Source organism: Herpailurus yagouaroundi, unplaced genomic scaffold, assembly GCF_014898765.1.
Source record: "Herpailurus yagouaroundi ecotype Mexico unplaced genomic scaffold, PumYag 323, whole genome shotgun sequence".
NCBI classification, from domain to species: Eukaryota; Metazoa; Chordata; class Mammalia; order Carnivora; family Felidae; genus Herpailurus; species Herpailurus yagouaroundi.
Genome location: NW_024412540.1, coordinates 663513 through 678244, shown reverse-complemented (window position 1 = coordinate 678244; position 14732 = coordinate 663513). Strand labels below are relative to the sequence as shown.

Below are 14732 nucleotides of genomic sequence, written 5' to 3'. Positions count from 1 at the left end.
ACACACACACACACACACACACACACACACACACACACACACACACACCCTGTTCCTGTAAATACTAATTGAACTGAATCTGGAAGAAAAACTGTATCTCAAAAACCAGCATTATCTGGTTGTTTTTGTCTTTGGGGGCCAGTCCATCAGTGGCTATTGCCAATAACTTATGTACCTCTGTCTTTGAGAAGGGACAGAGGAGTCACCTGGGCACTGCTGTGTCTCGGGCACTGTGGGCACAAATCCATGCCAGGCCCCTCCTTCCCCAGCACCCCCACTCTCACCTCCCTGCCCACCCTGGCCTTGAATTCCCTGTTGGCATCACGGCTCCTTGGCCCACTGACATAGGAGGGGACAGAACACAGAGGGTCTCTCCTGATCTGATTGGCACCCCTGATGGTCACCTCCCCAGAAGGGCTTGCTTTTCCCATGATTCTGATCCCCTCCACTTCTGCACTTGAAATAAAATACCCCCACTCTCTTAGATTGAAGTACAGCACAGCAGGACCTTCAAGAGTCATCCCTTTGTTTATGCGCATAGTTTGTGAGAAATGACCCACATGTTTCCACTGGATGTTTTTTTTTTTAAATTTTTTAAACGCTTATTTATTTTTGTGACAGAGCGAGACAGAGCATGAACGGGGGAGGGTCAGAGAGAGAGGGAGACACAGAATCTGAAACAGGCTCCAGGCTCTGAGCAGTCAGCACAGAGCCTGACACGGGGCTCGAACTCATGGACCGCGAGATCTGACCTGAAACGAAGTCGGATCCAATGGATGTTTTTTATGTGAGCAGATCCCTGTTTGAATGTCACTGTCCTTGAGAACCAACCTGTGTAGTTTTGCTCATCTCATTAAAGATGCTTGATGTAATAATTGGTTAGCCTCCTTTGATTTTCCTGCAGGCTTTTTCATGAGTGCTATTTTTTTTAAACATATCTGTATGACTCCCCCCTCCCCCACCCTATATTTTGTTTTGCTATGAATTACTTTGCTTTGGTGAACTTGTCCTAGTATTCTTGCCTTGCAGATGTTACAGCCAGTGTGAATTTTCTTCATCTCTGTAAATAGTTTATCTGTGCTTCTCCCTAATGATGTTTTATTTTTCTCCCCCTTTAAGCAACTGAGGTAGAAAAATAGTTTATCACAGAAAAAAAAATGTCGATACTATCCAAAGCAATCTACATATTCAATGCAATCCCTATCAAAGTAACACCAGCATTCTTCACAGAGCTAGAACAAATAATCCTAAAATTTGTATGGAACCAGAAAAGACCCGGAAGAGCCAAAGCAATCTTGAAAAACAAAACCAAAGCAGGAGGCATCACAATCCCAGACATCAAGCTATACTGCAAAGCTGTAATCACCAAGATAGTATGGTACTGGCATAAGAACAGACACTCAGATCAATCGAACAGAATAGTGAACCCAAAATTGAACTAAAAACGTATGGCCAACTAATCTTTGATATGGCAGGAAAGAATATGCAATGGAATAAAGACAGTCTCTTCAGCAAGTGGTGCTGGGAAAAGTGGATAGCAACATGCAGAAGAATGAACCTGACCACTTTCTTACAACATACACAAAAATAAACTCAAAATGGATGAAAGACCTAAATGTAAGACAGGAAGCCATCAAAATCCTTGAGGAGAAAGCAAGCAAAATCCTCTCTGATCTTGCCCACAGCAACTTCTTACTCAACACATCTCTGGAGGCAAGGGAAACATGCAAAAATGAACTACTGGGACCTCATCAAAATAAAAGGCTACAACACAGAGAAGGAAACAATCAGCAAAACTAAAAGGCAACCGACAGAATGGGAGATGATATTTGCAAATGACATATCAGATAATGGGTTAGTATCCAAAATCTATAAAGAACTTATCAAACTCAACACCCAAAAAACAAATATTCCAGAGAACAAATGGGCAAAAGACATGAATGGACACTTCTCCAAAGAAAACATCCAGATACACAATTGACACATGAAAAAATGCTCAACATCACTCATCAGGGAAATACAAATCAAAACCACACTCAGATACCACCTCACACCTGTCAGAATGGCTAACATTAACAACTCAGGCAACAACATATGTTGGCGAGGATGCGGAGAAATGGGATCTCTTTTGCATTGTTGATGGGAATGGAAGCTGGTGCAGCCACTCTGGAAGACAGTATGGAGGTTCCTCAAAAACTAAAAATAGAACTACCCTATGACCCAGCAGTTGCACTACTAGGCATTTATCCACAGGATAGAGGTGTGCTGTTTCGAAGGGACATATGCACCCCCCATGTTTATAGCAGCACTATTAACAATAGCCAAAATATGGAAAGAGCCCAAATGTCCATCGATGGATGAATGGATAAAGAAGATGTGGTATATATACACAATGGAGTAGTACTCAGAAATCAAAAAGCATGAAATCTTGCCATTTTCAACTAAGTGGATGGAACTGGAGGGTATTATGCTAAGTGAAATTAGTCAGAGAAAGACAAAAATCATATGGATTCACTCATATGAAGACTAAGAGACAAAACAGATGAACATAAGGGAAGGGAAACAAAAATAATATAAAACCAGGGAGGGAGACAAAACAGAAGGAGACTCATAAATATGGAGAAAAAACAGGGTTACTGAAGGGGTTGTGGGAGGGGGGATGGGCTAAATGGGTCAGGGGCACTAAGGAATCTACTCCTGAAATCATTGTTGCACTATATGCTAACTAATTTGGGTGTAAATTTTAAAAAATAAAAAAAATTTTTAAAAAAAGTAATCTCTGCCTTGTCTGCACTGTCATGGTAATCCACTTTGGTGAGCTACAGACCAGGGGGAGTCATGAAGCACAAACGTGAGGACAGAGGCTGGGGGTGGCACTCTGGGCATCAGTATGTTATTACCACTTTAAAAATGAGAAAACTGAGGCCGGTTTTTGTTACATAATGTGCCCTAAAGCATTCAAAGGCAGAATCAGACTTTAAATCTAGTAAACCTGGTATGTGATAGGTCTCCTCCCAAAGCATTTTCTCAGCCCTCTGCTCAGAGACCAGGAGGAACACAACATAATGGAAACAATAACATCAGAGGGAGAAAGTAATCATAAAGCAGACTTTCCTCAATCTGGGGTGCCTTTCAATTCTGACAGTGATCCCAGCCTGTCCCCTACTTACCCCTTCTGGTTCTGATTGTTCCTTCCACCACACTGTCCAAGAAGCAAGTCCAGCCCCTAGAAGCTTGAGTTACAGAAAGACTAACACAAAGATGTACACTCAGTGCCCCTTTTCCTCATATTGAGGGAAGAAGACTGTGCTGTATGGACAGGTGAATGTGCTTGTGCAGAGTTTATATAAAAAAATTTTAAAATAAGAAACTTATGACAAAGTAAGACTGACACACAGTGGTAGAACATTAAGCATAAAGGAGAAACTAAGCAAATAAATCAGTAAAATTTATGCTATGCAGGAAAGGCTCTTGGATACTACAACTGTAATCGACCCTGGAGATTATTTCTACCCCTCATTTTAAGCCCCCTTCCAAGCATAATCTACTCTTTTATCCACTAGACACATACTTCTATGTATATACCTCCAGGGAGCAACTTTTTCATTTATTCACACTTCCCAATGACCCCCCAAAAACATGTTAGTCCCTCCTGTGTACCAAGAAATTACAGAGGCATGGGATTAATAGAAAAGAAAGTAATTTAGATAAATAAACAAGATAACATCGGCTATTATAAGTTCTATGAAAAGGAATACCAGAGAGGAATAGAATACAAAATATCTGGGTTGGAGCTGTAAGGGGGGGATGGAGGGCTTCTCTAGATTGGGTGGCCATGGCATGTCTTTCTGAAGATAATGATGTTTAAAAAGAGACCTGAACATTTAAAAAAAAAAAAAAGTAATCCACGCACCCATCTGGGGACAGGCCATTTCAGGAAATTGGGATGGTATGTGCAAAGGTCCTGAGGCTAAGTAGGAGTTGAGAAGCCCACAGACGCCTGGCAGGGAGGGCGGGGAGTGACAAGGGGGAGTGGAAGAAGATGGAATCAGAGAGGTAAGCAGAGCCCAGATCACAGGCAAAGTTCAGAGTTTACTCTATCACAAGAAGCCATTAATGGTGTAAAGCAAGGATTTCACAGTTTAATATCTGGCCCAGCAGCGTCAGCAGAATTATCTGGAAACTCATTAGAAATGCTCCAAGAGTGCATGGGACACACGGGGTCAGAGTCCTGCAGGTGAGGTCCAGCCCCCTGGGCTTTAACAAGCCCGCAGGGGATTCTGATGCACCTTAACAAGTGAGAACCATTGGGCTGAAATGAGAAGGGGACATAATCTAATCTGATTGGTCACCTTGCTGTGGTGGACACAACGTTGAGGCACCAGAGTAAGTGTCCAGGCCGGAAGCCGCCACGGCAACAGTGGGGATGCAGAGGCTTTTCCACACGGCATGAATAACTTGAGTCCTCCTTTCTGCAGCCTGAACGGTCTCCGAATAACTGTGTGAACCAGAGGATGGACAAGCTGAGGACTAGAACCAATTTTTGAAGATGAAGTTCCTGGGGCACAGAGAGGCTGTCTCCCCGACGGAGGCTCGCGAGCTCCTCCCTTCCATCCTCCATCTGTGTGAGCCTTTCAACAGCTGCTCCCTGCATTCATGTCTCCATCTCGGAGACTAAAAAAGCCTCAGAGAGTTTCTGTGAACTACTTGTAAGGATTCATCAAGGACCAGCAGGCAGTCCTGAAGTTCTGATAAATAAAGCAGGTCCAAGGGCAGTTTTAAAGGACAAGAAAGGGAGGCTGGGAGGCCAGTGGTTAGAGGGGACTTAAGAAATTCACAACAGAAGGGCTGGGACCCTTCTCGACATGGATGGAGCTAGAAAGTTATGCTGAGTGAAATCAGTCAGAGAAAGACAGATACCGTATCATGTCACTCGTATGTGGGATTTAAGAAACTAAACAAATGAGCAAAAGGAAAAACAAGAGAGACAAACCAAGAAACAGACTCTTGACTACAGAGAATACTCTGACACACTGGTGGTCCCCCAAGGGGAGGTGGGTGGGGGAGGAATGAAACAGGTGATGGGTGCACTTGTGATGAGCACAGGTTGATGTATGGAAGTGAAGAATAACCATATGCTACACCTGAAGCTAACATAACACTGTATGTTAACTGCACTGCAATTACAATTTTGAAAAAAAGAAACCCCAGGAGGGCTAGCTTATACTCCTTACCATTCATCCCGATTCATCCTCCCAACTCAAGGCTCCTTAAAGCTGAATTATTTCAAGACAAACCTTGGGCAAAGCCCTATTTCAGAGATTTGGAAAACCAACACTCTCCCACCTCACCCTCTGCCGGAAACATGTAAACTAATACTCAGCAATTTTTACCAATTGCCTGAAATCCCTTTAACTGGAAGAAACACACTCCTTTTCAGTTAGAGATAAAAAGCCTTTAATTGTGTCTTTGAAAGAGGTACCACAGGCAGGTGTGAATACTGAATTCAAATGTTAGTCATAATAGATGCTCTCCTTTTTCACTGTTAAAGAGAAATAGGAAGAAAGAGAGAGAGATGGGTGGGGACACTGGGGCCAAGGGAATAGAGAAGACAAAGTCAAGAAAGGCCAATGTCACGATACTGCCACCAACATCTCCTCTCTGTTTGCGTGCCCACGAATAAAGGCAGTGGGCACTGGTACTTCCAAGTCCTCAGAAGGCAGCCCCCACTCAGGTGAAAATGTGTCTCTTTGGAGACAGCTGGACATCAGGATGCCTCTTTATCAGAGACACATGCACGGTTTTCCTTACACTGTCTCTAAGAAACAGAACTACCAAAGACTATTTGGAGGCCAAGAATCACCACAGGCTAGGTCTACAAGGAAAGAGGGAGCAGGAGAGTTGAGGCAATGGCTGATATAAAAGAGAACCCCCTCTTACTAATGGAAAAAAGAATTTTCTCCTGAATAAGGTAACATAGTCTAGGTAAGTACTCTGATCACAGTTGCAAGACTCCTGCTCCGATCTGCCCTGAGGACAGAAGTTCAGTTCACAAATGAGCCTTTCATCAGTCACCATTTCATTTCAAAAGAGAGGGCATTTGCAATTCCAGGAAATGATTTGTTTTTTGGTTACTGGTATTGTCTTTAAAATATTAAAAATACTGATTGCCAAGTAGTATTCCATTGTGTATATAAACCACACCTTCTTTGTCCATTCATCACTTGATGGACATTTAGGCTCTTTCCATAATTTGGCCGTTGTTGAATGTGTGGCTATAAACATTGGGGTACAAGTGCCCCTAAGCATCGGCAGTCCTGTATCCCTGGTGTAAATTCCTAGCAGTGCTATTGCTGGGTCATAGGGGAGATCTATTTTTAATTTTTTGAGGAAGGCCCATACTGTTTTCCAAAGTGGCTGGACCAGTTTGCATTCCCACCAACAGTGCAAGGGGGTTCCCCTTTCTCCACATCCTCGCCAGCATCTATAGTCTCCTGATTTGTTCATTTCAGCCACTCTGACTGGCGTGAGGTGATATCTCAGTGTGGTTTTGAATGAAATATGGCCTTTTGTAGCAACGTGGATGGAACTGGAGAGTGTGATGCTAAGTGAAATAAGTCATACAGAGAAAGATACCATATGTTTTCACTCTTATGTGGATCCAGAGAAACTTAACAGAAGACCATGGAGGAGGGGAAGGAAAAAAAAAAATGAGGGAGGGAGCCAAACCATAAGAGACTCTTAGAAACTGAGAATAAACTGAGGGTTGATGGGGGGTGGGAGGGAGGGGAGGGTGGGTGATGGGTATTGAGGAGGGCACCTGTTGGGATGAGCACTGGGTGTTGTATGGAAACCAATTTGACAATAAATTTCATTAAATAAATAAGTAAATAAATAAAATACTAAAAATAGGGGCGCCTGGGTGGCTCAGTCAGTTAGGTGACCAACTTTGGCTCAGGTCATGATCTCACGGTTCATGGGTTTGAGCCCTGTTTCAGGATCTGTGCTGACAACTCAGAGCCTGGAGCTTCCTTTGGATGCTCCCTCTCTCTCTGCCCCTTTCCCGCTTGTGCACACACTCTCTCTCCCTCTCAAAAGCAAACTTAAAAAAAAATTTTAATAAAATAAAATTTAAAAAATAATAATGACACTAAACACGAGAGCAAACAGGTTGTAGTGCTCACCACACACAAGAAACCGTGCCAAGTATATTGACTAATTTGATCCAAATACCACACTTTGGAAGCAGCAAATCCAATGAGAGTGATTAAGTTTTATTTTAGAATATGTGGGGAGAGATTAATTTGACATCATTTGCCTCCATTAGGGTAAACCATTTAAAGTCACTAATGGCCTCAAACTAAAAGCCATCTCACGAGTTTAAATAATATGCTTTTCCTAGTACCACAGTTTTGAGGACTCATGTGACAAAGTTTCAAAGCAATTCCCTCTGAAATGACAATTAACGTAATTATCCAGCACTTAAAACATATGGCATTGTACTAGGTACCGAGATTATGTTTCCACTAAATCTTCTTTTCTTCGGTTTTGGTTTAAAAAAATAATCACAGTGTAGCCTACTAGCCACAAATATAGTCTCGATCCCCAGGGCAATGACTATTGGTCCCAAATGTTAAATGATGCTTGATGGCCTTTCAAAAGGTACTAGGATTTGAATCTTAGCTCCTCAAAAGTGCTCACAATCTTACACAAATAAATGATGGCAGCTCAGAGAAATTAACTATGTGAATTACAAATATGCACTGCCTCTCATGTCCATGACTTCAACTTCTTCATTTTAAGGTAGTCTGCATCAGAAAGTGAATTGAGGCTTCTGTATTTCCAATTGCTTTCTGCCATAGCCAGTCATAAGTATACCTTACACTTATCTGGAGCTTTCTATTTACAGAATACTCCCACTGAAATTATCTCATTTACCCATGGCATCTAATCTTCAATTAGCTGTTACCATCGTCATTCTCCCTTACGAAACAGATTAAAGTAACTTTAAAGTTCTATGTGCTGGTGAGGGCTGGAGTTCCTGTTCCTTGATTTTGTCGTCTTACATTACACAATATCCCAATGATGTCAAGAAAAGAAAGATTAAAGACAAATATGGAACGTGGAACTAACTAAACTAACTAAAGCAATACCTCTCCTGAACTGTATTAGGCTTGTATTGACTCTGAGTCGACTTTCCTAAAGGATTCTAAAATCCCATTTAAAGCCTCTCAGTTGGTACCATTAAACCTGACTGTATCACTAAGGCACAGTTAGGAGATTCAGTGGAGGAGAAGATGGAAAGAACACAAGAAGAAGAAAAGTTGAAAAGGAAAGGCAATACCAAAAGGAATTTCATTTAAAAGGATTAAACAAAAATAAAGCAAAGGTAGTCAGTCCAGGGGTCCCAAGGAATCTCCGCCCCACAGCCACTGGTAAAGACTGACTTGGGTGGCAGGAAAGCACATGCTCCACAGCTGTGTTTGAGTAATTATCTTTAATTTTCCCCAAATAATAACCAAAATCTATTTTACTTACCCAATAACTTGGTGCTCATAATACTGCAGTGTCCTCTGGAGAGTCTGCTGTATCGTCTGAGGCTGGAGAAGAAGAAGAAAAATAAAAATATATTATCAGCAAATCAGTGCCTTTCCCCTTCTGAGCATCAGAGGCAGATATGGGGCTTCTGATTTATCTTCTACGAGTTTTCACTTTATAATATTAACCCATTATGCATTTGCCATGTATTTTCTCCAGAGGAACTAATATGAGGCACTCAGCAATTACCCCGAATTTCCCAGCGTTTCAAGGGTGATAGCATTTCCTAGCCATATTTTTTTCCAATTCTTTTGCAGCAGCCCTTAGGTTCCATATTTATTGTGGTTGTCTACAACAAACTGAGGCCTTGAGGGCAGTGGAGGGGAGGTGGACTCAAGAAACAAGGGTCATGCCCAGATCAAGCCTCACCTCCTCAAGGACCCAAGAGATTTCAAGCAAGGATGCTGAGGCCTCCAAGAGGGGCCACAGGTGCTCTGGGAAACAAAATGGGGTCTGCAGCAAACACATAAGTAGTTCCCAGCTGAATCATATAATCCTTGCCTCTCTGGGAGAGCTGAAGATAGTTTCTTACTCCCAGGTCAACAAATTTTTTTTAGACTTATTTAGGCAACAGAGCCTAGGCTTGGGAGTTTCTGACCCAGGTAGCCACAAAGTTCCCTGACCATAGATTTTATTAAGAAATTGGGGTAAGAACCAAATCAAAAATTAATTTTTGGAGGAATCAGCCTCCAAGTGTGCAAGGAAATGGGTACAGGGCAAATGCCTTCAACAGCTGTTTTTCATATACACCAGGTGAAGAAGATGAACAGGAAGCCTCAATCTGGCACTGATGTTTCTTCGGGAAGGAATCAAAGCACAGTAGATAGAATGTGCCCAAGCAAGAAAAATCACTCCTGAATCGAGAAGCAATGGAGCTGTTGAGAAACCTAAAGAAGCAGCAGACACAAAAATCCCAGTGCACAAGAAAAGCGTGCTTTAAAAATTCAACCCACAGCCAAGCTAAACCAAGTCATTATCAGTCACTGGCCGGGTACCCCTGGGAGCTGGGCCTCTTGCACTGGCTTGGAAGCTTGTGAGCTAAGATAACTTTCTCTTTGGCAACATGCCCTAAAAGCAGTGACTATGCACACAGGGATTACCCTTCCAATAACCTCTGGTCACAAAACGTGGAACAGAACGCAGGAACTAGAGTGCATAGGGCCAGTTAAGACCAGAATGACCTCATTTGTACAAAAGGGCATTTTTTCCCTGCACCAGGAATTTCCCAGTTATTAAAAAGCACATGTTTGTGACAGGAGTTAAGCCTTTTAAGAGCTTTTTTTCTTTTGTGAAACCATTACTTTTTTTTCCCCCAGCAGGAGTCAAATTTATAGTTTCCAAATACATTAAAAGGGAAACGTTCTCTGGGAATATCCGACAGAGCTCCAATGCCAGAAAGCATTTTTATACTTCCTGTCGCTCACCAGAGCTGGTAGGCACGTTCTGATGGTCTAAAATCCAAACACAGAAGGTGACTATAGACTATCTCCTCATCATCAGCAAGCCAAAGCTGACTTCAGCACAGAGCATCTCATCACCATGGATTCACAGAGTCCTCTTCAGAGTTTGCCTGATTGCTCACCCAATGGCTCTTATCAGTGAGAGATGTCTTCATGTAATCTTGGGGTCTCTCTTGACCTGAATAAAAAAGCCACGTGTGGGCCAAAGCCATCCACGGGGGTGACTTCTGCCTTGAGAGTCATAGGGTCCATTCTTAGTCCACGTATGTCAGCAATGCCGGTCAGTATATTAATGGGAAAAACAGGGGCTTTGAAGATATGCAGACCTTCTCTCCTCCTCTAAGAATGTACCTCCATACCTGTCCCTGACTCAAGAGGTCATCCAACTTTCTACAGGCCAAGATCCCATTCTTCTTACCTGTATCTCCTCCTTCCTTTCAGAAGAAATTTAGAAACACGATTTTAGAACACAGGGTTTAATATCAAAGTGAGTTAAAAAATCCACTCACAAGCCACATGACCTTGGGCAGTTTACTTAAGCTCTCTAAGATTCCTCATGTGTACATTATTTTTATGGAGATTAATTGAAATAAAGCAAAGTCTCTGGTGCACAGTAGATACATAATGATAGTTATGACGATACTCAGCTATAAAACATGGCTTCTACCCTCAAGAGTCTCATAATCTAGTGGAGGAGCACAGGATTTAAGTCAGACCGCCCAGCCCACAAGTGTGATGTTTGGAGATCCTTACCACCTAAAAATTCAATACAGCTCCTACTACTGTTAATCATAAGAGGGTGCTGATTCCAGTAGACAAAGGAAACAACAGAAAACTGGCAGTTTCATTTCCAATGAAAACTTCATATCAGTCCAGAGATGGTTATAGAAGCAGAATTCTGAAAATTAAGATTGAGGATAGTCCTAGAAAGCAGGCTTACAAGTGGGAAGGACACTGAAGCCCCATAGTTGAGATCAAGACCTGAGGCCTTAAGCTTTGCAAAGAATAAGAAACCACGAACCCCCTTCCTAGGACACAAAGAATGGGCAACAGGAGAACCAGGTGGCCTAATCATTTTATAGCCAAATGCTGAAGGATCTGAGAGACAAGGGTGGGGGAAAAGATGAAATCCAGTATTCCTATCATAAAAACAACAACAACAACAACAATAAAAGAGGTCTATGATTCTTCTCTGCTTACCCCAAGCTAAGATAGAGATAGTAGCCTCTCATTGTTCCTGTTCAACCCCTAGAAGCAATGGCTAAGAACATAGAGCTGGAGACACAAGGCAGCCATCTGGGTCCTGCACACAGATCATCTGGGGCAGACAGAAGGTACTCAAAGGCTGCCATCACATGGCCACAAGATCTCCTTCATCTCCTGTCTCATGAAAAGTTTCACTCTGCTTCGCCAGCAGTACTGACCCTTGCACACTAAATGTTAGGCTCACTTAAGGTCATGGGATCCAAACATCCAGCCATGAAACAGTCCCAACAGAGCCAGAGAAGTGGTCCCCGAGGAGTGGGAGGAAGCAGTTCCCAGCAGCTGGGAGGTTGTGACGCAGTCCTTGCCATGGACATCTGCACCAGATGGATCTAGGGATCAGGTAGGAGGCAGGGAAGCAAGACATGAGTGTGTGTGCCCATGAAACACACTCGTCATCATATAAAGCACATGCTCACCTCGATTTTACAGATCAAGAAGTTGAGGTTCAGATTGGTTAAGAACCCAAGATCACAAAGGTAGGAAGTGAATAAGCCACTAAAAGCCAGGACTGGCTTCAAAGTGTACCCCTCTTTCTACAAGATGCCTTGAGGGTCCCTCTCATCTTTAACATTCTGGTATTTCTATATTGTTTGCTAATATTGACAGCACGTCCTCCTTCCAAAAACAAACAAAACTTCATAGCTAATTTTAGTTTTTTAATGTATATTTATTTTTGAGAGAGAGAGACAGAGACAGAGACAGAGCATGAGTGGGGGAGGGGCAGAGAGAGGCATAGACAGAATAGGAAGCTGGTTGTAGGCTCTGAGCTGTCAGCACAGAGTCTGACAGGGGGCTCAAACTCACAAATCATGAGACCATGACCTGAGCCAAAGTAGGACACTTAACCACCTGAGCCACCCAGGTGACCTTGATAATTTTAAAACAAGCTTCTCATTTCTGCTTTATGGCACACACCCATAGGCTACAGAATTAATGGAAACCCATAGCCTATACACACCCATAGGCTACAGAATTAATGGAAACCCTAGGCCCTCCTTTAAAGAAATGTCTGTAAATAGCCATGTCATTTTATTTACTTAAATATGAAGAAATTACATATCAATGTCAGCAATTAAATGATAGAGATATACACTTAATTACTAACTCTCTAGGCCAGTGGTTTTCTATTCGGTCTGTACATTAAAATCACCTTGGGGAACTCTACAAGTACCAATGCCTGAGTTCCACCTCGAAATTTTCCAACTCAAATGGTCTGGGAGATCCAGTTGCTTCTAATATGTAGTCATGGGTTGCATACCTGTCGTTTAAGGTATAAACATGATGATCAAGACCAATAATACTCGATAAACCTTATCTTAACTGAGTAAGTCCACATTAATGAGAACACATTATTTATTCAAATATCAAGAGAAGTAAGCTTCTGAGAGGTGTTCATACGTAACTGCCAAGTTTAACACAGTTCCATTTATTAACTGTCACTAATGACTTATAATTAATGTGAATTTCTTAGATAAATAAAGAGCTATATTGCTTGAGGCATAAATAAAGGATGTTTAAAATTTCCATATAACTCAGTCCCAGGCACTTATGTCAGCAATGCTGGGACACATACATACAACATAACAGCTAGTATGACCCTCCCTCTATGAGAGGCACTGCTGTAAGCTCCCTGCACATGAACTCCTTTGTTTGTCACATCAACAGCATGACATAGACATGGGTGTTATTATTTTACAGATAAGAGAACTGAGACACACAAAACTGAAGCTGCCCTATGTCACACAGGTAAAAAGAGGCAAAACCAGTACTGTAGGGAAGGTAATCTGCTCCAGAGTCCAGGCACAAAGCCTCCAACCTACACTGCACATTACACTTAAGACTTTGGATCTGGTTGTACACTTTACAGTTCATGGTTTTTTTTTTTTTTCAACGTTTATTTATTTAACGGGGGAGGGGCAGAGAGAGAGGGAGACACAGAATCGGAAACAGGCTCCAGGCTCTGAGCCATCAGCCCAGAGCCCGACGTGGGGCTCGAACTCACGGACCACGAGATCGTGACCTGGCTGAAGTCGGACGCTTAACCGACTGCGCCACCCAGGCGCCCCGACAGTTCATGTTTTTTAACGCGTGCCATGCCAGTGGATCTTCCACCAGTCACAGGGGCCTCCAGGGAAATAGGCTGGTGTTATTATCACCATTTGACTGAAAAAGAACCAAAGTTAGAGATGTTTCAAGTCCTCTTTTGCAAACAGAGCATCTGTCCCCTTAGAAAGTGTTTCCAGTAAGCAAGAATTTTTTTTAATGTCAACACACAATTAAAGAATCACATGGATTCAAATTGTCTGCTTCTTGAAGACACATTTAAAATTCTTGACACCAAACCTGTATAGACAAAGAAAGACATAGGCAAAATCAGGAATAAAGTCTTGCCTTGGACACACGTTTCCACTCCTCCTCTCTCAACTCTGTGTCCTCCTCTGGCTCACCCCTTCCTTATACCCTGGGCATCGAATATCTTCATGCTGCATTCTGATAGGCTCAATCGCTACCATCATCATGTAAACTCCCTAAACAGGTCTCCAGGAATCATCATTGCATATTCTACTTCCTTTTGTCATCAAAATTTTAAATACCTTTAGTGCTCTTATCTCAGGTGGTGCTCAGTAGTCATACTTCCATTTCCTCAAAAACTCGATCCCTGGTCCTAAGGTAGAGGATGATAAAAAAGGAGCCTCCCTACATTATAAAATATGGTCTGACCAGTAATAGTGGAATTGTGGTAAATAGGCTTATCAGTGAGAGACAAACTGGGGGCAGAAACCACTTCTCATCTAAATCACACCACAGGGACCTCCATGTTCCCCACAAGATTATTTCACATAGTAGTACATGATATGCCAAATTCCATCATTTAACATGACCAAAATCATAACGTGAGATACCCTATCTTTACGGCTAAGCCTGTAGACACCAATGGATCAAGTGAGATGATTGGTGTTATTAATAAAACTAGTCAAAACAATAAGTCACTTCGGACAAACAGCTTAGCTGCTTCTGAAAGATATGTGATTGTAGTAATCATCAATCTTGCTAAATATGCAGACAAAATATTCACTTTTCCAGCCTCTGACTAAAGTTATTACATATATGCCACCAAAGAGAGAGAGAGAGAGAGAGAGAGAGAGAGAGAGAGAATAGTGGCAAATTATGTATAAAACATTGAGTCAAGACCTCTGTATTTCAAGCCCAGCTATGCTACTGATTTTTTATAAAATTAGCCAACATCTTTTCACCTGGGAGAAGGAAACTTTGAGGAAAAATGCTTCCATTTTCCCATGTGAAAAACACTTTCTTTTTTTTTTTCAACGTTTATTTATTTTTGGAACAGAGAGAGACAGAGCATGAACGGGGGAGGGGCAGAGAGAGAGGGAGACACAGAATCAGAAA

The 14732-nt window shown here is 42.2% G+C and overlaps 1 long non-coding RNA gene across 1 annotated transcript; it reads left to right on the top strand.

Moving 5' to 3' along the window:
* The first annotated feature begins 3211 nt into the window (after positions 1-3211).
* Positions 3212-4777, top strand: LOC121021846 (uncharacterized). The gene is made up of 2 exons (XR_005786716.1): positions 3212-3321; positions 4275-4777. It is a non-coding gene; the product is annotated as an uncharacterized LOC121021846 (long non-coding RNA).
* The last annotated feature ends 9955 nt before the right edge of the window (positions 4778-14732 follow it).